General features: G+C 43.9%; 1 protein-coding gene across 1 annotated transcript in view; it reads left to right on the top strand.

Annotated features, from left to right (window-relative positions):
• plxnb2b (plexin b2b) overlaps nt 1-27,665 on the top strand; it is a 130,391-nt gene that overhangs the window by 17,815 nt on the left and 84,911 nt on the right. Inside the window, exon 2 of the mRNA XM_073472570.1 lies at nt 6,090-6,276. The gene's annotated coding sequence lies outside the window, so the exon portion shown is untranslated. The remainder of the gene's footprint in view (nt 1-6,089; nt 6,277-27,665) is intronic.

The raw sequence follows: 27,665 nt of genomic DNA, 5'->3' as shown, positions 1-27,665 counted from the left end.
ATTATGCACTGTCTGAAATATCTGGAGATGCGCCTTTTCTGTGCTCGGAAGTCATCAACTGTAACATGTCAGCGGCATCAGGCTGGATTGTGACGCTGTCCCATGGCATTATAAGTTGTTTTTTTCATCTTTGAAGTCCTATCGCCTTCCCCATCAAGTGTGATCAAATAAGATTACTTCTCCCGAGTGTGTAGTGCAACAATGGACCTTTGTGAAAGTCTCCATGTGTCCCACATCCACTCTGCTGTCTAAAGGTCTTTGAGGGGTTATTTTTCCCAGAGTGAGCTGCGCTAATTGTAGCCTAATGGGGAGCTGTTATAGCAAAGAGCGGTAAAAAGCAGCCGGTTGGTGAGGCTTGTTGCCTTTCCGGTGCAGGCTGATTACGCTGTCTAGTTAATGCACCCTCCTCAGATACAAATGGAGGGTGGTTATTGCGCCAGGAGAGACAGTCAGCCTGTCAAAATCGCCCTCTCTAACAGACAAGAGAGAGAGATAAAGAGAGATGGAAAAGAGTGAGAGAGTATATTCTGGAGAGCCAATTTCACTGAGGGGATAGAAGCGTGGTAGTGCAATTATGAAATATAGCTTTCTGTTTCAATAATGACCTTTTCTCCACAGGCTATATATAGGCCAGTGTAAATGATTTAGGGAATGGGCTATAGTGTCATATAGATGATGGCCTATGGATTCCTACAGAGAGCAAAGACAGTTTGCGGTGAAAAATTATCTCTTGCTGGCAGTATTTCGAGGAAGAATGGTGGAATTGACAGGTGGGACACTGGAGAAAGCAGTGTAGGGCACTTGAGCACTACTCGTCTCCTAAGATTGTTGTCCTTCTGCTGCTGTTAGTCACTTCCAGTTCCTATACTTGGTACGTGTGTGTGTGTGTGTGTGTGTGTGTGTGTGGGAGTGCGCGCCTATGTGTATCTGCTGGAACTCCAGAAGGAAAAAGGGCACTCTCATGTGGGCTGTTTTTATTTCACCGTAATTAATCACCAGAGAATCACATGATTGTCTCAGCCGAACACTCATTTTCATAAAAACATCTCCTTCAGCACAACTTGGGCTACAAGTCACGCATGAAAGCCCAGCGAAACATGGCCTCAGCACTGCTGCCAGTTGAGCCAAACACCCACACTGGCTAATGCGATGCTTACTATGCATCTGTCTGGATAGATACTCAGAGGTGGTACAAGCCAGATGCACAAGTTTTGGGGGAAATAACCAGGGTCAGGAACTGAAATGCTCCTGTCTAACCTGCTAATATGAGAAACAGACAGTGGTGGAATGTTAAAGAAGCACTAAACTAGAAAACATGTTTGACTGAGTTAAAAGCATCCACAGTGAACTGAAATATTTATGAATAACCACTTACCAGCAGCAATTACACAGGCACATACAGTATCTATTAGCATGTTTATATACACTTAAACACATCTTACACCCATTACAGGTCATCGTGTTTTAGTGTGTATTGAGCCCAGTAGTAGTACAGCAATATTCAATCCTCCTAAACATCTGTAAAGCACAGGGCCTCTCTTTTGCATTTACTATACCTTTCTGTAATCTATATTTTATTTATATATATATGTATATATATGTGTGTGTATATATATATATATATATATATATATATATATATATATATATATATATATATATATATATATATATATATATATATGTGTATATATATATATATGTGTATATATATATATATGTGTATATATATATATATGTGTATATATATATATATGTGTGTGTATATATATATATATGTGTGTGTATATATATATATATATATATATATATATATATATATATATATATAATGTTAAATGTGGTTGGACATATGACTTTCCTTATCTTGTAATTGAGCGTTTTTATATTATATTGCCTAAAGGCGTACCATTTAAAAGGTTTTCTTGCAGAAATCTCCTCATAAAACCACCCAAACTGTTTACAAGACAGAATAACACATTCCATGCACATAGATGAGGTTAAATATACAAATTGTTGAAGAAAACAAAGTACATTTAGACCACGAGGTGAGACAGATATATATTTTATTATATACAAATTACAAGAGCCCAAAAACTAAAATTACATATTCAGCTTGAGCTTGTCCGAGCTGTCAAGAATCTCAAAAAGGATTCATTTTGTGAGGATAATGAACAGAAAACTGCTGTAGATGTCATAAAAATAATGGAAATTGTTGTCAATTAATCTTTTGTAGATTGAATAATTGACTAATTATCCATCAAATTGTAACGCATCACACAAACCTAATTACTAACTGCCACATTTAACTTACTAATGATATATGTAACCATAAAGCATTATTCCTTCTTTGTGTTGGCTTACTTCTGATAATGTTTGTTCTGATTATTTACAGTGACTCTGCACTTCTGGACTGTGAGGTTCTTGGTTGCTGCTGTCGCAGTCTTGGTGTAATTAGATGTTGTGGCCACTCTCAGTTTAATTGGTTTACGTTTTTGTTGTTGTTGTGTTTGTAAAAATTGCAAAATGAATAAATTCAATTAAATCAGATTATTTTCCATCTTAACTCACATATACGCCCACCGACACCAACACACACACACACACCACCACCACCGCGCCCAGCAGTCGGTGAGGGGAAAGCCCCCCTGTGGTGCCAGTGTACAGCCGTGCCTGACTCCACACTCTTATTATCATGATTGCTTGCAAAAGGTGGCGGGACGCTGAGTCCATTCAATCTGCTGGGCGGCTTCATAAAGCGGCCGCCGATGGTTCCCAGTGGGGCCCTCATCAGCGGCAGAGAGCAGTGAAGCGCCTCTGGACTTTGCTCTATGAAGTGACAATGGTTTTCCTGCCGACAGAGGGAGAAAAGAGAGCAGGGAGGGTAGAAGAACAAGATGGCTGCCAAGCAATAGGCATCTGTTCAATGCCTCATAGGGAGGTCATCCAGGAAGTAATGGGGTGAAACGCTGCAGTAGTGCAGTAGCTGTCAGTCAGTTTGGACATTGTTGGGTTATAATGAGTGCCTGTTGTGAGCGGTGAGCACCTACATAACTAGGCAGTTTGCTCGAATGTGCACCACCTTTAGCTGCCTCTCCTCAAGTAATCTCCTTCATCCGTCTTTGTTTTTTCCTCCTCACTGAGAACTAGGCAAGTAATGCTACCCATGGACCATTTCCTGAGCATAATCCAACATCTGTCTTGCACACGTCTCTTGCTTTGGCATTAAAACCTTCACTTTCACCCCATCCTTCCTCCTCCTCCTCGACCACCTCCTCTCCTTCTTCCACCCCCCCACCCCCCCATAGCCGTCACAGCATCTGAACGATTTCCTCTCACTGGGAGGCTCCTCAGAGTCACTGTGGCAGTGTCAAACGAGGCTCCTATTTAAGCTCATTAAATGTTTCCAAGAGAATAGGAAATCAATGGTGCATACCAGTGCACGAGAACTTTTCTCTTAATTTAATTTCCCCTCCCCCTTATCTGTTTGCACATCTCTCTCTTTCTTCGTTTCTTATCTCTCTTGCTTCTTCTTCCCTGCATGTCGGTCTCCTTTAAGCGGTGGAGGAGGAGTGGAGGTGGTGGGTGAGGTACGGTGTCGGGAAGGGTGGACAAAAAAACCGTTGCCTTCAGAAACCATTTCAGACTCGTATTAGTGACAGGCACCATGGTGAGGGGCTGTCCAGACCTTTCAGTGTTGTTTAGCACTCACCACACGGAGGACAATCGACTTGAAAGTTTTCGCTCACACTGACCTCGGGCCTGGAGTTTCAGCTTTTGTTTCAGGCCATGCTGTTAAGGGAACAGGTTTTGAGCAGAACAGAATGTTGCAGTGAAGTCATGGCGGGGGGAGTACAGCATGGCGATGTTTGGGGTTGAGATGACCCCAGTTTGAAAAACACTCATGCTTGCTTCCTTACCGACTTTCACTCATGTCTATCTCTGTCTTTTCCTCATTAGAAGTTTTTTTTTTTTTCTAAATTCATACTTGTGTGTGTGTGCATGTGTGTGTGTTGTGAGGTTGTGAGTACATGTCTGGCTCTGCTTTGTGCTGTATGAAACTATGCCTGGGGGCTGGGCCTGCACCTTCTCTGGAGCTCCTGTAATTGCTCTTTTGGGGCCTTGTCTCTGGCTCCGAGCCCGTCTCCATCACTCTCACTCTGTCGTTCTCCCCCGCTCTTTGGCCTCCTCCCTTCTTTTCTTGACCCCCCCTCCCTGTCTCTTCTCCCTACATGGCTCATTATGGCTGATCCCCACCTGCCCAATCTGGGAATTCTCTCTCCGCACACACACACACACATACAGAGCCACTCAGCAGTTTTCAGAGCTGCCTGTAGCTCAGACGTTTTGTGTACTATCTGCTATAAAACAGCTTTGCTAATACTGTTTGGCCGAGAAATGGAAACAATGGTGCCGTCACATTTTTCCCCCTCCAACTGGTGCAAACAGACAGTTTCTCATCTCTGTTCTGGCTGTCAGAGTGCACTTTTTCATAAAGCCCTGGCCCTTCAACCCCAGCTCCCGCCTTTTGTATACACCAGCCACAGGCTTCTAACCGCAGGCCTGGTCTTTTCCATTTCCAGTCCAGCCCTCCCTCCAGCCTGTCACCCAGCAGCCCCACCATGCCTGTTCCCAGGCTAGGGGGCTTACTTTGAAGGATAATGGATGTGGCCAGTTGCAGCTGCTCAGCAGCAGGGCACTATCATAGGAGTTATCTAAGGGCCTGAGTGGCTTGTGATGAATGGCTCGGAGCTGTGTGTCTCCACCGATCAATAAGCCACTAGCACCCAGATGAGCTCGATGCCCCCTCACTCTCCGCTCCCTCCTATCCACACATATATCTCCCCCTCATAATCTCCTACTATGTTTGTGAACTTTTCCCTCCAATTCATGGCCTGAATTGGGCCATTGATCTTTTATCCTTGGCTTGTTTTGAATAAAGGGCCAGTATCTCCTCTCCACCCAGGCATGCAAGGTTTCTGACAGCAGTTATTGCTACACTGGCGGCAAAGCGCACAAACATTACTTTAGCCTGATCGAACGCCCGTAATCGGAGAGGGAGAGCAGAGAAAATGAGGGAGAGCGAGTATGAAGCTACCTCCCTACACCTCCCCCTGCCTCTGTAGCACCGCTGAGGCTTCCATCACCAGGCTGATGCAAGCAGAGGTCCCATGTGGATATACACGCTCGCAATGCAGACAAACACACACACACACACGTAAATACCAAACAGTCTTGCTGTCAGGGCTCATTGAGCGCAACCTGTCCCAAAGCACCTCAAACAGCCCCGCCCAATCTGAATTGAAATGGGATGTTGTCACTTTACTCTCTCCTCTGTCTCATGGTTGTGCACATATGTATGTGAGGTCTCTCCGGACCACCAAAGCATGTAAATTTGGATCTCTACTGCAGACCAACAGGTGTGTCATATCTACTGTATGTGTTGGTTTTTGATCTGTTTTATTCGCTCTGTCGACGAGGGGTTTGTGATGAAAAGAGCCGACTGGAAATCTCTCTCCATCTCCCCCTCTCTCTCTCGTTCCTCCAGGGACTTTCAGTAGTCTGTATCTTCCTCTCCTCCTCCTCCTCTTCTCTCACCTCTCCTCCCACTCCCCTCCCCTCCTCTCCCCCTCCAGCTCTGATTTTCCCTCTGATCTGCCGTTGTCTCTGTCACAAAGAGCAGATTCTCAGCCTGGTAATTGCATGTCTACTGGCCACCACACCTGTTGCTGTCAGTGCAGCGGTGTGGGAGAGAGGAGGGAGCTGTGCCCTCTGGCCTCTGTGGCTGTAACCCCCCCTCCAGCACCACCTTTGCCGCTGGTGTAAACCCACAGGGAGTCAGGAGTGCAATACGGCGAGTGTGTACATGAGCAGTATAGGGTGCTCTCACCGTTAATTATGTTTATCTGTAACCTTGGAGCTTCACCTCCAGCTTGTGTGTCTGTGTAAATGCATGTGTGTGTCTTCTAAAACCTTGCCAGTGTTGATGGTTTACTCTCTCTCTCTCTCACTCTCTCTCTCCCTCTCTCTCTCTCTCTCTCTCCCTAATCCTCTCCTCTGCACCCTCTCTCCTCTTTCCCCTTATCCAGAGCCCGGGCCCTTAATGAAGCTGGGGGTCAGCGGCAGTGTGCGGCTAATTGGCCAAATTTGCCCGGGGCTCCGGCTGCCTGTGATTGAAGCGTCCAGTGAGGGCCCACTGTGCAGCCGCCACTGCACCCTTCTCTGTTCCACTCCAACAGACAAGACGCTCACTGCACCCCTGTCTGCCTCTCCCTAGTGAGTAGCACCCGAGGTCAATTCATTTTCACTCACATTCCCAGTACTTTGTCCAGTTTTATTTCTTCTTCTGTCCTTTTCACGCAATGAAGGGTCCACAGGCTCTTGACTCTCCTCTGAATCACTTGTCCTACATGTCATTACAAGTTCCTTCTGCTAAACATTTATCTTTTGTGGCTAAATTTGTGAGAGTTTGTGAAATTTGAAAGAGTGTCCATGTGTCTCCTCTTTCTCTATTGGTATTTTTTTTTTATTGCTAGACATTCATTCCCACACTCCGTCCCAGAATTCTCTCACTTTCCTTGGCTTGTGCCACCCTTACACTCTCTCTCCTTGCTTGCCACGGTGGGATTCGGGCAATTACTACGGTCCCCCATCGGCCAGCAGCCAGAAAAGAAAAAAAATCAACTTCCAACCCCTATTTCTTTCACAATGGGCCCGGCAGTCCCAGCCCTGGCCAAGCTGTATCACACTGTTCTGAGCTAACAGGAGGGGTTGGAGGCGACAGCAAGGGGGGGTGTGGGGGTGCCTCTAATTAGTCGAGCCTCCACTTTCTACTCGTTAAGGCAGTCCTGGCTCCCATTGTTTGGCTGTCAGTACTAGAGTAGAGGTAGCAGGGCGATAGTGAGCTCTAGGGAAAGGAGTGAGCAGATAGGCTGCACCGAGCAGAGGGAACCGAGTAAGGCTGCAGCTTTGCTACCCAGCAGATATTTGACCGTCTCACCTGGGAGTTTCACAGGCAAGGGTTAGCCCCAAAGTGCCACAGTACACCAATGAAAACACTTTTTGTTATTGTGCTCATAGAAGTGGAACATTGTGCTTAGTAAATGGTCAACACTATGTGCTTGTGTGTCAGGAAACAGTGGTCCAATTATAAGTCAAGTCTAACCCTACAAGTTAGAATAAGTTGTGTTTGTCAAAACTTTATTCGTACACCAGTAAGTTTCGTGCCTGTTTATTAAGGCTGCAAGTAATTAATTTTGCTCTGATGCTCATTAAATGAACATCCCCAGCAATTAACTGCTGCTATAACAGTGTTATATAGACAGCTGTAAAAGCTTCTTCTGTCCATATGGTGGAAAAGTTACAATGATTCGCTCAATCGATGAGATAATGAAAAGGTGAGGAACATCACCTTGTCATTTCACACGATATACTGTACTTGGGTTCACCTGCCGTTCATCACTTCCTCCTAAACTGTTTCTGTGGTATGCTTTAAAACCCAAAGCTGCAACAAAGCCTCAGGACTTGCTGGTTTCTCAGTGCCCTACACTCGTCCATCTGTGGAGGGTTTAGCTTGACAGACAACTCCTTTCCTCACTCATCTTCCTCATAATCAGCTGTTTGCTTAGGTCATAACTCTTGTGCTCCACTTTCCATCACATTTCCTCCAGTGCTGCATGCCTGCCAGCCTGCCTGCTGGTGTTAAAGATAAACAAAATATGCCTCATTTGAAATGTAGGCTACCCCAGGTGGTTGTTCTGGCTGTGCCGAATGAATCGAACTCGGGTGGAGAGATGCTTTTTTTCCCCCTCAAAGTACTTAAGCTACACTTGTGACCCAAAACACAGTGCATTAAAAATTCACACTTGTTATTTTTAGAGTTTTGTCGTCTCTTTGTTGTTTCCACACTTCATCGAACATCTCAGGAAATGGTGTAAATATCATGGTAATGACATGCTCTTTGGTATCCACGAGGATTAGGAAGTGTCAATCATTCTCCCCTTGAGGATTTGCCTTGGCACAACCCTTGGAGCAAATAGGTACTTGGGGATGAATGAATTAAGATGAGCAAGAGCAAACGGATCTCTTGATTTTTATTTGTCCATTTTTGCCGTGGTGTGAGTGAGACTTATAGTTTTCTTCTTCTTTACGTGGCACTTATCTGTTTTTTTTATTTTTAGTGCTTTGAACGTGCATTTGTGCAGTGAGCTCCTCATTTAGTTTACTTTTTCAAACGTTTCTCTGAATTATTTAGCACATATAAGTAAACAAGGCCATTTAATAATGGATGGTATTACCTTGGACACATAATAGGAAAGAGGAAGCCTATACAAAATATTGTTTCTGAACAAGGCTCTGTGTGTGTTTGGAATACTGCTGATGGCAATAGTCTAACTGTAGCTCCTCTGAAGTTGGTTCAGGTTAATCAAGTGAGCAGCAACATCAAAAGTCCTTTATGATATTCAAAATGAGTGAGAATTTAACTATGCATCCCTGGAGATGAGACTGAATAATTCATTCGTCATGCTAAATCAAAGTGATGATCCTTACTTTAATGCCTGTGATCTATGGTACTGCTGAAATTGTCACAATGGTTTGTAAAATGGCAATGTGTCATGTCATCTAAAGCCAATTACCATGTTAAGGTCACAGTGGAAGAAATGAACATGTTAGAACACCTGATGCTCCTGCTGTGTTTATTTTCATTCTCATGAACCCACAGAGGATCATTTCTGTTTCGACTTCTCTGTAGTGATAAATGTATAATTCAATTCCAGGCTTTTAAAAAATTAATCATCACCAAAGCGAGGTATTGCAGTGCCGGCATAAACTAGCACCTTTTTAAAACGTGTAAAAGTGCTTTAAAAATTCTGCTAGCCTCCTCCTTCAGACAGACCTGCCAGATGATAAACGTAATCACGGCAGGTCAACACGGACACGAGGCCCTCATCACCAGCCCAGGTTTGGTTTTGCTCATCGAACACAGCAAATGTCATGTCCTTGCGGTACCAAAATAATATAAAACACCTTGTTCCTGACTCATCACCCCTTCCTCCTCCTCCTCCTCCTCCTCCTCCTCCGAGCTCCCCCTACTCCAACGCGGTACTGCAGCCCTCCAGTTTTCCATCGCCCCCTGTGAATATCCAAGCTGTCGAGGCTGACTGGGCTGAACGTTTTCTTGCCAGGGCACAGTTGGAACAGATCCGGCCTCCGGGCCACATATACTGCTCTACTCCAGCCCCTGCAAACAAGGCCTGCCCTTCGCAACTGTCATCTAAATGCTAAGCGCTTTGGATCGCCACGGCAGATTCCTTTTGTACTTATTTAATCGCTTTTTTGAGACTGCTTGTCCTTTTGGAACGTGATAGCTTTGCATGCTTTACAGCTTGCTGAGCATGAGCTGCTGTTTGAGGAGGTTTTGTGATTCAGTGAATTTGCACAGAATCACCAATACAGAAAGAGTCATTGTTAATCAACAAGGTGTACGATGGCAGAAATCCGTATAGATGATACAGATGCTTTTTGTTTGGGCTCCCTATTTGCGGATTATGGGCTTTTCTTTTCTCAGAGGCATAGTTTTCTGAAGCAACAAAGTGTTGTAATGGTTATCTTTCAGTTGATGGTAGAAGACCTGTCTGCTGAGTTAATCGCCCATCTGCACCCTTGAGGGCTGAGAAATGTGGCCGTCAGGCTTTATGGGAACATAAGCTAAACAGCCAGGCCTACTTTGAGGGGAGGCATGTTGAGAGACAGACTCCAGACGAGCCTCTCAACAGTTTGATATCAAATCCACAGACATACAAATCTCCACAATGATCTGCCAAGTTTCTGCAGAATTCACTGGAGCAGGAATAGCAGAATTTCACACCCCCGCCCTGAGCTCCTGCTCGCCTCCTCTCAGCCATCGCTGGACGGCGCTTGGCAGCAGAGTATGATAGGAAACATCTGCGAAAGTCAGCATGTGTGTTGGAGGATTGGATGGAGTACATTCACCAGATAAAGATTTGTCTTTTTATGTTTTATTAATTGTTTTTGAGGCATTTTTACATGGCAGCAGATGATCAAATTATTCTAAAATGGAGCTCACAGTGGAATAAATGAAATATAAATCAACAACAACTGTTTTAATAGTTAAAACTCTGGGGCTGATGTTTTAAAATTGATTCTGCGGCCCTGTTGGCAGATAAACGAGCAGGAGCGAGAGGGAAAAGAATAGATGATAATGCACTTCCTTTGCAGCTAAATTACTTCCTGTGGCTGACAAAGAGGAAGTAAAGGCAGCACTGGGTGTCATTTTTCAATTTTTACTCAGTTTTCTTTGGGGTAACAATGTTGTGTATGCATGCTGACTGGTATATTGTCAGGAAAAAAGCTCTAAGACAATGATTCAGCAGGTCTTCTGGATGCTTCTCTGGAGCTGCCAGAGATGTGACTGCTTGGAGTCACTGAAGTCTCTTTTATTTGGGTGTGCTGAGCAATATAAATAATGAAATGGAGCCAGTAATTGGTGGTTCTTGGTAATTAGGACCAAGCTGTCAGCTAGCAAAGTTGCAGTCTGATGGCGCTGCAACAAGGGCAGTAATTACTATTATCTATGGGGGTTGTTGACACAACAATAATCCCATTCTTAACCAGGATAGCAAGACTTATGTTTACTGTCCCCATTTTTAAGAGGTTCAACCACAATAATACCACAGACATGTATCTTAAGTATTTGTGTTAATATCTGTCAAGTAGTCAACACCAGCCATTAATGTAATCGGCGAGGGGGACCCCCTGTCCTTGAATTTTCTGCTTGGTGACTGTGAAGAGGTTGTCCATATTTTCATTAGTCAAACAGTTTGACTTTTTCCCTTGAAGCGGCATGACGCCCAACCATAAACAGCATTATCAACCATCTCAGCAGGTTTTCTAATACCCCTGTAATCCTGTCATTTCATTCATGGATACTGCCGGGGTTATTCTGGGCCTGGAGCGTATCTTCCTGCCTGTCTTTGCTCCTCTGTGTGAGAGATTGGATTCCCCAACTCCCCTCCTGCTCCGTCTTGCCACATACACACGCACACACACACACACACAAGCACAAGCACACATGTTCATGCTGGAGTATTCGCTCATCTCTTGTCAGATCCCCGAAGTGTAAATGGGCTGGTCAGACCCGATGATATATAGGGTAGAGGAGGACAATGGCACCGTATACCCAATGTAGGTGATGATTCCTAGTTGTGGATAATAACTTGCCCTTGCCGAAGTGAAATTCTGTTCATCTGGCTCAGGATTTACAAGCACAGCAGTTGCCCCATGAGATGAAGAAAGTGAATGGCCTCAAAAGCAGAGCACCCAGGTGACATTTCCTCTTCCCACTATCATGCAAAGTAATGAACCTGCCGGAGATTCGCATGACTTTATGCAAGAAAGCGTGAAGTGTGATTATTGGGTGAGTGGAAGGGGGCAGCGTTGGGACGTGAGGGTGAGTAAAAGGTGGATGAGTTGGTTTTTTTTTTTCTCTTCCCATACAGTTGCACACAACACACAAATTGCATCAGCTCTGAATTAAACATGTGGCACCTCGTTGCTTAAGGCGTGATGGACATTTAAACATATTGCACGGCAGAGAAAATGGCTTTTTCAGTGGGTTATTTATGGTGAAGATATTGTATTCATTTGATTATAATAAAACATCCATTACACACTGAGTGAATGGCATGGGGAGGTGAGGCCGGCAGAGTGCAGCTCAATGTAATAACAACTGTGCGTCTGCTCCAAATGAGCCAAGGAAAAGAGCGGGTTCCTGGAGATATTAGTTTCCTTTGTAGGGGTGCTCAGATCTGGTGATATGCTTTGTGAGGAGTAATAAAGAAATATATCTGTTTTTATTGTGCCTTGGCGACAGAGTTATGTTTAGAGCTAGTATAAAGAGCTGGAACATGGCGTAAAATGATATTATGGCCCATTAGGTGGGGGCCCGAGCTAAGCGTCGCTAGCGGTAACCGAGGACTCGGGGTAATGGGGCCGCGGCGTATTGTCTGTGATCTGCTCTTTCACTTCTCGCTGATTGAATCGTCTACATCAGTGGCACTCCATCTCCTGGGGAACCAGAGTAGACGAGGTGATTTTGGCTGAAGACATCACTCTGTCAAACCTGGGAGATAACAGGGTGGGGGAATTGGAATGGGGGGCATTCTGAAATGTAAAGGAAAGGTGACGTTCAGCAGTTATAGCGAGATTGTTGTGTGGAACGAAGTGATCCCAAGGTGTATAGATGTTTCATTTTGGAATAGAAATCATCTTGTTCTTTATAGCTGCGCATAGGGTCTGTCGGAACAAAACAATAATAAAGCAGGTTTACCTCAGTTGGATTTCTGGCTGTGAAGAGAAGAAAATATATCTGTTCTCCAGCTCTCCTGTCACGTGGTTTAGGCCTGCTTATGCTGCAGTAAAGCCTTAACCAATACTCTCAAGGTTCTTAGTTTCCTGACCTTGTATCTCTGTCTCTCTGGTGTGGATCTCTACAGAGCTCACCCTCCACTGCTGGGGCTTACCCCAGTGGATATCAGTGGGGAAGGGCTGGGATCATATTAAGGTGCTGTTCCGTCTGGCAGAACTTTAATGTGCCCTTCCCTGAGGACCCACTCCTGCTCGACATACTGTTCGGAGAGGTCTGCAATGGTTGAGAAGCCATAAATTAGCATACCTGGCTGCTCAGGACTCTCCCGCTTGAGACTACACCCAGGACCCGCCTTTAAACTCAGCTTCACCTCTAGTCCTTGTCAACCCACACCCTTCCAGTTTGAATAGGCAAGACATTGTGCTGAGCGGCATAGTTTATCTGCTCTCCTGCACAGCCAGCATGGGGGCTTGGGAAGTAATCTGAACCAAGCAGGCAAAGAATTCCAGGCATTCTGAATGGAACCAGATGTGTGTTTTTGTTCCCTCTCTGTGATTTTTACTTGCACATAACAGAGAGATACAGAAACCAACATAAATGTGCTTCTGGGTGCATGCTCACACACATACGTGCAATCAGAAAAAGCCTGCAGGGCAGTCTGGCTTTCATAACAGAACTAGATGATATGATAAGAAGCGGGATTGGCCAGAAATGGCCACTGCAGGGTTGTTTATGTTTGCGGAGCGTGCTGGCCCAGCAGCTTCCCCTCCCTACGGCTCTGAAACTGAAACCTTAAAGGAGGGACGGTACAAAATGTGTGGAATACAAAGTACAACCGCTAACTTGATAACAAGCATAGAAACAGTTCTCTTGGAAGAACAACAACACTATAAATCAAAAGCTACTCAACAGTTTAAATTTTCTGAAAAAGATGCCATAATATGCCATTCCCCACAATTGCTCTGTAATATATCATGAGAACACTATAGCCACAATAGCCTCCAAAGAATTTTTCAAAAAACAATTTCTCAATAAAGTCATTGAAAATGTTTTTAGATACACTGAGATGTTGAGAACCTATAAACCAGATTCCATTAAAGTTTGGATGCTGTGTTAATATCAACAGAATGCTATAATTTGCTAATCATTTTTTGACATATACTCAATTGAAAATAGTACAGCAACAATATATTTAATGTTTTACCTCATCAACTTCTTTGACTTTTGTAGATTTATGTTTATTCTGAATTTGATGTCAACAACAACAAGTTGGTCCAGGAGCAACAAAAGACTGGGAAATAAAACCAGAAAACATAAGTTAGACTTGTACTTTGTCATAACTAAAAAGTATCAAGGCACACTGCTTTTTTGTTTATGACTTATTGATCACAGAGCAAAGTACAAGTCTAACTTATGTTTTCTGGTTCCATGAAATCCCCTTGGATCCAAAGAGCAACTTTTATTCTAATACTTACTACTCTACTCCTAAGCCAATCTGGCATTTGCTGTTTTTATGAAAGGGTTGGAAAGTTGTGAAATGCTAAAAAAAACACCTGTTTGGAACAGGTGAGTTGGTACCAGATGATAGTATTATGGTTGGGTATGAAACAGGCATCCTTTCAAAGGCTCAGTTATTCGAAAGCAAAGATGGGGGCGAGGTTCATCACTTTCTAAAACACATGATTGTATGAATGATATTACTACATAGGCTGGGGATGACTTTGTAAAACCGTTGTTAGTGAACAAAGTTGGTTTGCAAATGGTTGCATTCGGTTTTTATTTAACTTTTACACAGTGTCTCAAATTTTTCACGATAGATGTTGCAAACACCTGTTTTGGTCGCCATGATCACGGGTGGAGATGGTCAATTCCCCTGGAAATTTCTGCAAGTCTCCTTAAAAAACACCTGATTTTGATGCCACAAAAAACGACCATCCTTGTCCTGATGTGAAAGGTGGCTAATCAGCATGTAGTGTGAACGTGATATGCCACATTTGGTACACATCAACCTTGGATGTATTTGTGGTTTGCAGGAACATTAACTGCTAACAATATATCCTGGTCACTGGGCTGGCTTGTAAAAGTCCTTTTTCATGATTGACATTTTGACTGGACGTAGGAGAAAAAGCACAATTTTGACTAACGATATCGGTGATGGCTCCACTCCATTTGAATGTCTCAGTTAGCCACGCCAGTGAGCCATCATACACAGTACAGGATTTCTGGAACTGCAACATCTTAATGAAATTTGGCCAATATTGTTAATAATTATAGCTGTGCTTTTCCTGCTATAATATGTCAGTATGCCCGCCAAGAAAAGGCCCATCGTTTGCAACATGGCATTGCAGAAATCGAGAATGTATTAACAAGTCTGATGTACTCATGATAACTATATTATGTTGCTTTCTGTCGCAAATTTAAAAACTCAGTAAAAATCAAAGTTAAACAAATGGTTAACATCCCCAGCTGGTTTCTGGCATTACACCCACATTGCGTAAGTGTTGACCCCGAGGCCCGTGGCTAAAGCACTTAGATGATTCCGCCAGCATCACACAAAGGCTTTTCAAATCTATTCCACGTCCAAAGACTTGTTCCTCCTTCTTCTTGGCTCCACTCTATACCATCAAAGGAAGTGGTGTTCATTGGCCGGGGTTTGCTGGCAGGAATGTGTGACTAAGTGTGTGCGTGCCTGTTGCCTGAACATGTAGGCCCGTATCAGCCATCACCACAGGAAATGACCGGCCGTTTGCTTTGAAGTCCCGGCAGACTTTTTCATTATTCCTACTATCTCTGGAGACACAAGGCGACAGACCCGCCCCCCCTCTTACTTTGCTGATGCTCTGCACTCACCCTCCGCTGCTCCCCACTCAGAGCCTTGCCACCAAAATGCCTGTTAGAATGCAGAACAAGCAACTATTAGCATAGAGTATGGGAGTGCTGGCCGCCACAGGGCACAAACCCCACCACTACCCCCTCAATTCTTACACACCACACTTGCCTGAAAAGGCTGAGAGGGCACGTGTAATTGCATTTTCTTCTCCCCGTGCAGAAACTCGAATGAAAGATATGGGAAATTCTAAGATTCCCAAGCCTGGCCCATCCTTCCACTTCCTCTTTCTCAGTTATTCCCACTTGCCTCACCGCTCACCTCCACCCCCATCATACCTCCACTTCCTCTCTTTACGCTCCGAGCATGTCGAAATGTGTGGCGTGCGGAGATGAAATTAATTGGATCGCGGTGCAGAAGTGTTCAGCCCCCCATGGCGTACTGCTGTGGAAGGTAGGATTGGCACACGCTCGCCAGAACTTGCTGCAAGACCAAGACTCGCTCTGCTGCCAGTTTGTGCCAATCTGGAGCTTCACTTCCTACACACAGACTTACATGGAATCACATAATTTCACACACACACACACACACACACACAACTCTCCTACACAAACAGCAACTGTCTCTTCTCCAGTGGTTCATACAATATATATATGTACAACTTTCAGAGCAGGCAAGCAGATGTGTTGTTTATCTGCCAGTAGGGCGCATGCCAACACAGCATGCCTGGGTTGGGTGTGGTTGAAATCTGGGTTAGGAAATCCCTTGTCGAGGTTATTACATGCAGTAATGCTAATGAAGCTTTTGCTCCAGTAATGGCATTACCAAATGGAAATGCTAACCCACATGTTCTAATCGAGCATCACAATTTACAGTGACAAAATCCTAATGACTTAATGTCTGGTCTGCTAGCACCAGGACAATCTGGATCTTGTGTATGTTAATGAAGGCTTTGATGAGATACATAAGCAGGGATTCCGGGCTGCATTCCTATCTGTGTGAAGCAGCTTTTTAAAAGCATGAAAGCTGGTTGATTTGTGTAGACCTGTTCCAATACAGCACCTGAGTGTCTGTGCCACTTTAGCTTAATGAATATAAACCTTTTTTTTGTACAGAATCACTTTTTCATTCAAAATTTCAGCAAAATATACCAATGCTCTCAGGCAAAGTTTCAGGGTGCTCCGGTGGCCAAGGGGTTTAAAGCAATGACCATAAACTGCATTATCCCCTGGTTTGGGTCCAGTAGGGGACCTTTGTTAGACGTTGTTCTCTGTCTCCCTACCTTCATTTTCTGTCATCTTTCTACTGTCAAATAGGGGCAGGTGATCTGGCCAAAAATAATATCTAAATCTGTTTAATCGCAATCATGATCCACAATCTAAATTCCAATCTTTTTTCTCAATTTTTAAAATGCCCTGTTCACTGAAGTCCCCATGAATTTCTCCATTTGCTGCATTAAACCGCAACATTGCATTAAAGAGAGTTCTTTTTTGGCACAAAGTCCTCATTTGCCATCCACTTTCTATAACTCACATTGCCTTATTTACAATACATCACCCAAGAAGAACACTGAAGTAATTCATCCAATCAGCATAGACATCCAGTTTGCTACTAGGGGGGGCGATATTCAGCATTTTTCTGATTATCGATATCCGTGATTACTTTGGCTCTGTTGCAACATCCTCTCACACAATGTCCCACCCACAACACTAACTGATTGGTAACACATCACAATTAATAGCCTGTAAACGATAAAATAATGCGAATCTGCAAAAGTAACTAGTAACTGAATTTATAAAATAAATGTAATGGAGAGGAAGTATAAAGTAACATAAAAAGGAGATAAAGGGGACAAAGTAAAGTTCTTCAAAATTGTACTTAAGAACAGTACTTGAGTAAATTGTACTCGGGTTCATTCCATCACAAGTTGTTTTGACACCAAGATTTTCATTTTTACCGCAAATAAATATCTGTTCCAAATATCGGTTATCGGTCTCTTAAAATCTGACCAATGCCAACTTTGAGTTTCAGTATCCACTGCAAAGGACACATTTCGGTCAGAACTCAAAAAGCATCGAGGTTCAATAGTGTCTCCAGCTCTTCCATTATGTGTGTGGAGCCTGTCTCGTGTGTTATAAATGCTTCCTCTGCACAAAGGTTGCTATTTGTTCCCCCCCTTGCTGTCTGATCATTGCTGTGTGGCTGTGGCTTTTTGACTTCTCTGTTTGGCCTTCTCCCTCCGTCCTGCTGGCTGCCTTTTGTCTGATTTATGACAGTCTGGAGCTAATGGTACAGAACCAGGATTTGTGTCCGTGGTGTTGTGACTGGATCGGTGCCGGCTCATTGGCCTCCTCACGTCTCTCTCTGTCCATCTCTCTCTCCCTCTCTTTCTCTCTCTCTCTCACTTGCTCCCTCTGGATGAGGTGATCGACGGAGTGAGATGGCCGGTGAGCGACTCGGCCGTTGATCAGCATCCCCGCGCTCCATCTCATCTGTCTTCACCCCCCCCCCCCCTTCTCGCTTCTTTCCGCCAGAGGAACCAGACTGCACGCTGGAGGAAGAGCCGACTCACCTTCAGACAAGGCCACCAGACCTTGCCTTACCTTTCATCCCTTTTCATCCCTCATACTCCCCCAGCCCTTCCTCCCACACACTCAAACTCACACATATTCCCCTTGCTCTCTGTCCCTCTGTGTCGGCGCTGAAGACCAGGGCCAGGCTGCGAGGCAGGCAGGGGGCCTTGTATGTGGAATTGTGTTAATTAGCACCGGAATCTGGAGACGAAAGCTACGTTATCTACCACCACAACCCTTCTCCTCAAACCCCCCTCATCTCTCTCCTTCTTCCTCTTTCCTCTCTTTATGTCTCTGGAGGTTGCTTCCATCATGCCGCTTGCGTCGCCAGGTTTGTGAGGATGTCGCTGCCAGCTGTCTTTTTCATGGACGGCTGCCAACCTCTCCCCATATCTTCCGTCCGTTGTCATTTCCTCATTTATTCCCATCTCTCTCTCTCTCTTTCCCCCCACCTCCCCCGGTTTATCTGTTAATGAACTCTGTGTCTTGAGCCTGTTTCTGTTTTCCAGCCTTGTCTCAGGGAGAATGTGTGTTTTTTTTGGGGGGGGGGGGACGAGGACAGGGTGTTATGGAGCCCTCGTTGGCACATTGGCGCAGCGGTACCAAGGTCGGGCAGGGCGGAGTGCGCCCAGGTCGGCAGACAGTCTGTGTCCGCCTCGCCATGCCAGCTCTGCAATCTGTGAGCAGTGTGTTAAGCACAAAAAAGACACTCCATTTCCCCATCGGCCTGGCCGCGTTTGCCTTCTTCAGCGGCCCGAGAAAGGTCAGAAGAGCATGGGCAGACAAAGAGAGCTTTATATCCCATCTGAACAATGAGAATCCCAAATCGATCGGGCAGCTTCTGCTCCACCTTCCTCTCTTTCCATCAAACCAAGCAACATATTTTCTGTGGGGAAACAGTGCTGCCATGGCACCTTCAACCCTGACTGAGTTCTTTGCACTGTGAGGTAAATCACCGCACATTCCATTTATGAGTTTAAGATAGAAAGAGATGGCAAAAGACAGAAGCAGAGCGCTAAGGCAGAGTCGATTATCATACATATGTCTGAGCTGTTTCATGTAGAAAGCCGTTGAAAGCACTGGCTGATGTAGCCCACACATGCTGCCGGCCCCATTCAAGCAAAAGGGGACTTTGAATTCATCTATCTGTGTGGTTCCTTGTGTGCATGAAAGTGAGTCCATTTGTGTTTCTGTCTGTGTTTTAGTCGCTGAGCAGCCGTGCCTCCCCTGGTGTGCGAGTGCTGTTAAGCTCGCCTGCTCTTCATTTGACCCCGGTCTCCTATGAGGTGTCATAGCAAGCCAAGTGTAAAACAGATGTATGCCAAATAAAGACATGAAATCCCTCCTTTTGTGAAAGTGAAACAATCCCTCCTACACCGACACACACACACACACACACACACACACACACACACACACACACACACACACACAGTGGCCGTACAATAAGTCAGTTATTCTCTTTGTTCACACTGTGTAACTTTTGCAACAGAGGATTCTGGCTTCATAAATTAAGCTCACTTGGCCTTTGATTGTATCAATTACTCTGCAGTGGCATAGCTTTGTGAAGGACACATGGGGCAAGGCTAATTGTGCCTTTAAACCAGTTACATACAAGAATTTCCATGTCATTAGTCACTCTGCTGCTAATCTGAGAAGGGCTTTCCTACTCGTTTTCTTTAAAACTATTTCTCTCTCTTGTTTACGAGCCTGTTTTTATGTTATGTGCCTCTATTTGTCCTTCTACCCCTCAAGAACTCTCCCAAAAGTATTCCCCCCATGGTTATAAAGGCTTTTGAGAGTTGGAGTTTTAAATATCCTCCATTGATGAACTACTTTGATACCCTTGTTGGAGTGAGCTGATTCCACCATCAGGGGAATTAAAGCCTCTTTTGTACACTGCAGCTCCTTGGTGCCATGCAGAACAGTGATAGTGCCTTCTCTCAGAGCAATAGAGGGACGGAGAGGGTGGGAGGGAGGGAGCATCGTCTCTGTGATCTTCTGCCTCTCTCAGAACCATCTGTCTGGTGCTGGCCCGACATTCTGTGCCGCTTAGTATTAGCACTTACAAATATATAAATTTCTCACATCCAGCTTTGTCGGCAAAGTTGCACCCCTCGCTGAGTTATGCTCGCCAGGCGATGGGAAGCGAGAGCAGATTGAAGCTGCGTAGACTTGTGGGAAGGATGCCTGCCATTGCTTCAGTGATGGGAGGAATGAGGGGGTGCAGACGATTGGGCGGATAATGGAATGAGGACTGGGGATTGGCTGTGTGATCAGGGTTTGTAATATATACCAGACTGGCTAATGGAATATGTTTGTTTCCAGCAGCTTGATATCACAGCAAGCAACATTAACTCTGAATACTGCCTGTGATATGTGCACATTCATCATTCCTGTTCTTATACTAGTTCACTTCAGCATGCATTAGCAACAGGTTTCACACAGCAGCATTGTAAAATCCCTAACTTATGTGCCTTTGATGCTCACACTGAACACATGAAAGTATGCATTTAAATTTGTATTTATTCTGCAAATCATTTCTCTTGTAAAAGATTGAATTGCTCTGTTAGTCACAGGAGCGGGTTTATGAAGTATTTTGGCACTAGCAAAGTGATATTCACAGATGCTAATAAGCTACATACAGCGTAGCACTGTTTCTGTCAGTTGTCAGTGCAAGGTAAGCTTCTGAGTCGTACGGCAGGATGATTTGGTGTTAAGTCTGTCTGCTTCCCTCTCTTTTCCTTTTTTTTTGGGAGATATCTTGGGGTGAACAGCTTTTATCCAAGGCTTCCATTTCTCTTTAGAAGCCGGTGACTGACTCTCCCGCCCCTCCTCCTCGGTTCCTCGCTGCTGTGAAATGGAATTGCTTTCTCGTTCGTTAAAGATTTTCTTGTCGCTGCCTCGTACTACTCCAGGAGTGAGATCACTCGAAATGGCTGAAAGTTCTCAAAAAACCACTGGAGAATTATGGCGTGGCAGCGGTGGTGTGGGGGCGGCTGGGGGAGCCAACATAAATAAAGAAAATTGCTTTTTTTCTATTTCCCTGAATTAAATCTGTTTGGGGGGACTTTTTTTTTGTTGACAACACACAAATTAATTCCGGCAAGTTGTCGCTTTACATTAAAGCATGAATTGGCCTGCTGGTGTAAGGGAGAGCAATCCCTCCTCTGGTTTCCATGGAAGCAGGTGCTTTGTAGCATGGGTACAAGCAGCTGTGATGGTTCTGCCAAAAACGCTGCCCACCTATATCCCATAGGCTCGTCTGGGGGTGAATGACTTCCCTTTCAGACCATCCAGTCATCTCTGGGAGAACATTTAGCCCATTTTGGAATTGCGCTGGTATTTTTAAAACGCTGTTCCCATGAGTGGCTTACTCCAATCCTTTCATGTGATCTCTCCCTCACACACTTTAAGAATCAAACAGCAGAGGATAATCTGCATGTGCTCCGAATAATCCCACTCTTCTTAAATTATGTTTCTCTAAACAGTTGTTTGCAGCGAATATGCCATATGAACTTTTCTCGCACAAGCACCATCCTCCATCACTTCCCTTTCTCCTCCACTTCTTTCAGTCAAACTCTCATCATCGGCTCCATCTGCCCCAAAACGCCACAACTGTTCCACGCGTCTCACACCCGTGCCCCGGCACCCACAGCGTTGGTGTACCAGTGCAGCGCCAATCTTAATCACATTGGGTGAGCACACCTGTGAAAACAGATGTCCACCGGGGCTGGCATGCTGTTCCTCTTTAGGGTGGAGCGTCTGCGAATGGCTTTCCGCCACTCCTCCTTCTCCTCCTCCCACCCCCTCCTCTGCTCAGAGTTTCTCAGGTCCCCAGCAGGGCAGACCTGGCCCCCGACACCCAGACAGGAAGAGCCCACGGCGACTTCAGGCTGGGGGACAGGAAGCACAGGTCCCCTGGCTTTACCCCCTGCTCTGTTTATTTTAATATTAGTCCTGCCTACAGACGATAATGAGAAAGTGTGATCAAAGATGCAGAGCTTCTCTACCTCCCAACAGACCATGTTGCACGTTGATATATTATGAAGTAAAAAATCAATTCTAAAGGAATTTGAGGCAGCTATGATCCTAAATCAATTTTTTAGCCCCTCTTATGAGAAAATTTGATAACCAGCAGGTGTTGACCTTTAGAATGAACCTATCCAATTACGATTGAATCTCAGTCATAAGAATGGGCTTACACTCTGTATTTCCCCTATAGAAAGGCCTTAATACGGGCATAACAATCCCCTATACGATTAAGTGCTTTATGATGACATTATCCTACACAATGTTGTGTTTTCTATAATTAAACCTCTATCTGATAGGAGTCTTTTAAAGCCACGTAGCTGTGCTTTTGCCTAAAGGCGTTTGGAATAATGTAAGTCGTTAAATTGGTCCACCAGATAACTACTGATGTTAATGAGCTAACCAGACAGAATGATCTGTATTAGTGAATTTTAAAAAGGCAATAAACGCATCACCAGCCGTAGTAGAAAAGGATTATGTGATTTCTATCCAGCTGTGCTTTCCCATTTGCCGGTCTGAAACGTCATCCAATTCATGCTGCCAAATCCTCCTGGCTGCTCAGTGTCATAAAGGTACCCAAGTACGCCGCCCACAGAGACTCAGTGGTGGCCAAACCAGGGAGAGCCTTGCCCGTTCTGCCCAGCTGTGCTCAAGCAAGCCAGCTTTAAAGGGTCACCCAAAATACAAAAAAAAAAAACATCCTCTCTCACTTACATTTCATGGTTTCAATGCAAATAGTTTGTTTTTATGTTTCCAGGTTTTGAGATATCCACCTCTGAGATTTCTGCTGTGTCCCATATACCATGGAGGTGAAGGGAATTTAGTTTGTGGTGCTCACAGCAGTGAAAAATTGCATTTAAAAAATTCAACAGAAACAATGTCTCCATTACTCTGGATAATCCACAGACTGTGAGCAGTTGTTTTTTAAAGTGGAACTACCTTTTACCCCAAAAGTAGTCCCTATAGCCACATTTGGATGGTGATTTTATCTTTATGGGAGAATGGGCGATTTCAGTAACACTGTACCTGTGCTGGTCAGAGATTTGAATGTAGTTTAGAGCACATTATGTCAGTGAGTTTTAACCCCTGGCCCAGTAATAATTACAGCCCCAATTTATCTGATGGTTTTTGGCAAACTCACTCATCCTCCAATAATTTCATTATTGTCTGAAGAAACACTTGACTGCATTTTGCATCTCTGAATTTTTATACACAGAGCTGCATCTACTGTAACAGAGTAACATCTGCTCAGCACACAGTGTGATAACTTAAGAAGTAGTAAAGGATTTCGCTTACCTGACGTATCACTTGTTAGCATCAGTCAACTCTATATAAAGCTTAACTTTCTATATAAATGCGAGTCAATTTACCATTTAAGAGTAACTATCACAGATATATTGGTAGCGGCATATACTATATGTTGTCAGTATCAATGGATATCAAAACTTTTTGGTTAAAGAACACAGAGTAGAAAACAATGCTTGGTGTGATTTATAATTATTACATTTTGAATGAAGTTTTGCTGTTTCAGTTCTCTGGTTTCATTTTAGACAATAAAGTTTATTGTTAAACAGTAAAATATTCTGCCTCCATTACAAGTGTTTGAGGGATCACTGCAAAAAACAGTGTGTATATCGGCCAATATCGGAACTATTTCTTCCATAACATCAGTGTCCCAAAAACTGCGTATCTGTTTGGCTCTATTTGTAACTTCAGTGAGAGGGTATGATACAATTGTCATGATGTATTGAGTTTTGTTTGTCGTTAGCATCTACATTAGGTCTGACACTGTTGCGTATACCCTTTCTTAGAGAAACAACCAATCTGTGGTGACATCCAGAATGAGACATTTTAGTATTGTAGTTGTTGCTCACAAACCGCAATCCTGAAGTTTGCTGAAGCCCAACCCAAAATGACAACTTTTATTACAAGGAAGGAGAAGTATAATGTAATATTTATACTGTTAAACTCCATTCATTTCCATTCTACAGGGGTGGAGGGAGAAATCAGAGATAAAACCAAAGCTATCTGTATAGCTTAACACCACTACAGCTGCATGAGAAAATGTATTTTAATGATTTGACTGAAATGACCTTTTAACAATTTTACATTAAGACAGACAGTACCCGGTCAGCCCTCTACCATGATGGGTCCCGCACCCTTCATTGCCGTTCCAGCCTCCGCACACCACTCCATGATCCTCTCGTCCGTCCAGCATTGATCCAGGCTCTTATCTCCACTCTGATCCATGTGTTATTTCGGGAGCACAGGGATTGCTTAATGATCTATTGACCTGATCTACCGATCTGTACAGCCAACCACAATGAACCATCTACTAAAGAGGAGCCTGTAGGGCACGCACTCCTCTGGCATACTCAACCCATGCCCTCCCACCTCCCCTGCAACCAGTCTCCATGCTCTTTTGCTCCCCGCAGAGATTAGGTCTTAATGTGCTGGAAGCATCAGGCTGTAATGTGGTCTATGTATTTTTACTATGGCTGCTGATGACTCGGCTCAGCTGAATCCTCTCACTGTGTTTTCATTTAACTTAATGTCTGTGTGCATGTGAGTCGCTGACGATGATTTGTTTAGCTGCTCACGTCTGGTTTGTTTGAAGCGAGAATCAAAAACGAGGCCCCAGAATGAGTTGAAATGGAGTGTGATATACAGGGTTATCCAGCTTAGTTTTCCCATGTTTGACATTAGCTTCTAGCAAACATAAGGAGAGCAGATTGACAGACGGCCTGGTGTGTGTACAGGTAAACGTATAGTCAAACAAAAGTGAGAAAACCACTTTAACACCACCGACACTTCTGATTGGATCTTGCCCCATATCTAGTTTGCACTGTGGCACCTTCAAGCGCGACTAGAGTTGTTATGACATGTTGAGCTTGTCATGGGTGAGATCCTCAAGGATTTGTAAGACACCAATAAATGACTCTACAGTGTTTGATTCATTTGTTGAGTTTTGCTTGTGCTTTTCCGATTGTTTTTGTCACGCTCGCAGCACAGCTTAGAGATGGCAAAGGTGGTTGGTCAGTCTGCGTGCTTGTCCGTGACAGCTTCTGGACGGACTTCCATTAAATTTGGTTTGGACTTTCACGGTCCTGAGAGAACGATTTATAATAATTTCCGCCAGCCTTTCATCTTGTGCCACCAGCTGGTAAAAACCTCTCCCTTGTACTACGCTTAGGGTAATGACAAGGAGTTCCAAAAAGCTTGTTTCTGCTTTTTATTTTCATGCTAACCACTAATTTAATATTGTTTACTGTCTGTTGTTCAGCTTTATTGACAAGTAATGCAAAGTATTTGTACTTAATTGCTGTACCTTAGTAGGTAGATTTTTCAGGTATCTGTACTTTACTTGAGTATTCATTTTACTGACAACTTTTTATTTTTATTCCCTACATTTTAAGAAAAATATCTGTACTTTCTACTCCTCAAATTTTTTAGCACAGGCTCATTACTTTAGTTTTAATGCATTTGAGTTGATTTATCGATTATTTTTATTTAGCCTCACTGCACGCCACCTTCCCAACATCACAGGACTGATTTCCACCTATCACTGACATCACGCACAGCAGACGTAACAAGACGGAAACGGACAGAGATTTTGATTGGTATTTGACGTCCTGGGGATTAGGCTCAACAATCAGCTATCTTTGTGGTGTGTTTAAGGACAGCTGGGACAAATCCTACTGACTCTACCTTTTAAGTTTAATAGTCTTTGATTTATTATAATATGACATGAGGTTCAGTTAGCTTTGCACGGAATTGGCCAGTAGAAATGTCCTTCAGAGGGAAACTTTTTACTTTTATACTTTATACTTTATACATTTCAGAGCCTGTACTTTATTACTTTGTTTTGAGTGAAGAAGTTGAAGTACTTCTACTTGAGTAAAGCATGCGTGTGCTTTTGCCACCTCTGACAGAGTGTGATGTGTTGCAAAATAAACAGCACAAATTGCACGGTCAAGGGCAATCTAACTACTTGGCATAATCACTCTTCCTCCTCTGTTCATTTGTGAGTGTGAATTATTGATATGCACAATTTATTAATTTCTGTGCTAATTCATGAGCACAAATGACCAAAAATCATGCTTTTAAAACCTGCCTGTCCTCTCAGAATGAGCCATCAGTGTAATAACAGTGCTTTAAAGCGAGGTCACTTATTCTCTTAGGTTGGAAATATCTATTTAAGTGGACTGCCAAATGTGTTTTATGAAAAAAGAGGTCGTTCAAGTATGAGAGAAGCAATTAAAATCATTAATAAAAATGTACAGTATTTTTGTTCGGTTCATTTTGTTCTTTTTTTATGTGTAATTAAGACTGTGGTGGTGGTTTTAGACTCTTGTTTAATCACAGACATTTGCTCCTCATGATTATTTATATGACCTAAACATGTTACTCGTAACCATTAACAGTTAAATGAAGGTATCTGCACCTTGGCTGAGGGCTGCGTTAATTAAACTTAAGGTCAGTTCTCTATAATTTGTGAGCAGTGTTAATTGGTTGAAGAGATGTTTGAATATGAAAAATATGCTGCCTTTTTTAACTCTACAAAACTAAAACCGCAGTACATTTTGTAAACCGTAAGCTCGTGCAGCTCTGACATTAGAGGTACATGCCTCATGTCCTTTCGTGCAGTCACACTCGATACAGACCATGAGCAGTGGCATCTGTGGGCATGACCGGGCGTAAAGATCCCCTGATGCGATACCGAATGGTGTCACCCTGTATGTGGCGTTATGAAATTAATGTGGCTGCGATCGATATCGGACAACTCTCAAGCAGCTCAATTTTACACTTGCTGCAGGGAACAGATGGTACTCGCTGATAATGTTGCCGGAGGTGGATCCATGGCAGAGAAGATACAGAGGGGGGGTGGGGAGACCAGATCCTCTGGTGGTGGTGCAGAGGAGGAAAAAGAGAAAAAGGGGTTATGGCGCTGTGTAATACTTATTCACATAACCTGCATGGATGAACAATTCCCTAATCAGATTTCTGTAATGAATAGTTAATTGCGCATCAGCTCCTTCTTACATACACAACACATGACCCCCTCCAAGCTCCAGATTCATTCAAACACAAACAGCAGCTGCACAGTTGCCGCATAGAATGATCTCTGTACTCCTGTGCCGTTGTCATTACCATCTTTTCTTTATGTAGCTGGAGGGCATGAATTTGTGTTCACACTGTTTTTGAAGGGAAAACATTCCAGCAGCACTCAAATATTAAAATACACCCACAGGCACACTAATGCCTCAGCAGCAAAGTGTGTAGCATCGTGTTTCTGAGTTCTAAGGCTGAGAGGAAACCTGTAGAAGAACTTCCGGGTGCAGAAGCCTCTCTGGTCTATAAATGATAGGTCTTGGCATTGTATTGATAGGACTGGGTATCTATGAGAAAATAGGTCTCTATCTACACCTCGTAAATCTTTCAGTCATGTCAGGTTGAATCTCCTCAAACTACATGTCCTGAGGGAACGGGCGAATGAGACAAGCGCCCCAGTGTTGAAAAGCATGTTATTGGAGCCCATTCCTGCTCTGGGATTCTTTTTGGGCCCCTGTGATTACAGTGCCTCAGCCAGGTTGTGTTTGTGTGCATGCCTGTCACCAAGTCTGTGTGTGTGTGTGTGTGTGTGTCGCAGAACATGTGCAAGTTTTTTGCGCTCTTACTCATGTGACTCGCTCAGAGCTGAAAGCGAGGCAGAGTGAGGGATCAGAATTCGTAAAACAAGTCTGGGCACATCTGGTTGTGATTGGCAGGAGAAAAAAGGGTCCTTGTGTTCTGGGAACTGGCAGCGAAAGCCTGACCAAACCCAGTATAACCCAGCCCTGCCCAG

This window comes from Pagrus major, chromosome 8 (assembly GCF_040436345.1).
Source record: "Pagrus major chromosome 8, Pma_NU_1.0".
NCBI classification, from domain to species: domain Eukaryota; kingdom Metazoa; phylum Chordata; class Actinopteri; order Spariformes; family Sparidae; genus Pagrus; species Pagrus major.
This window is presented reverse-complemented; position numbering and strand designations above follow the sequence as displayed.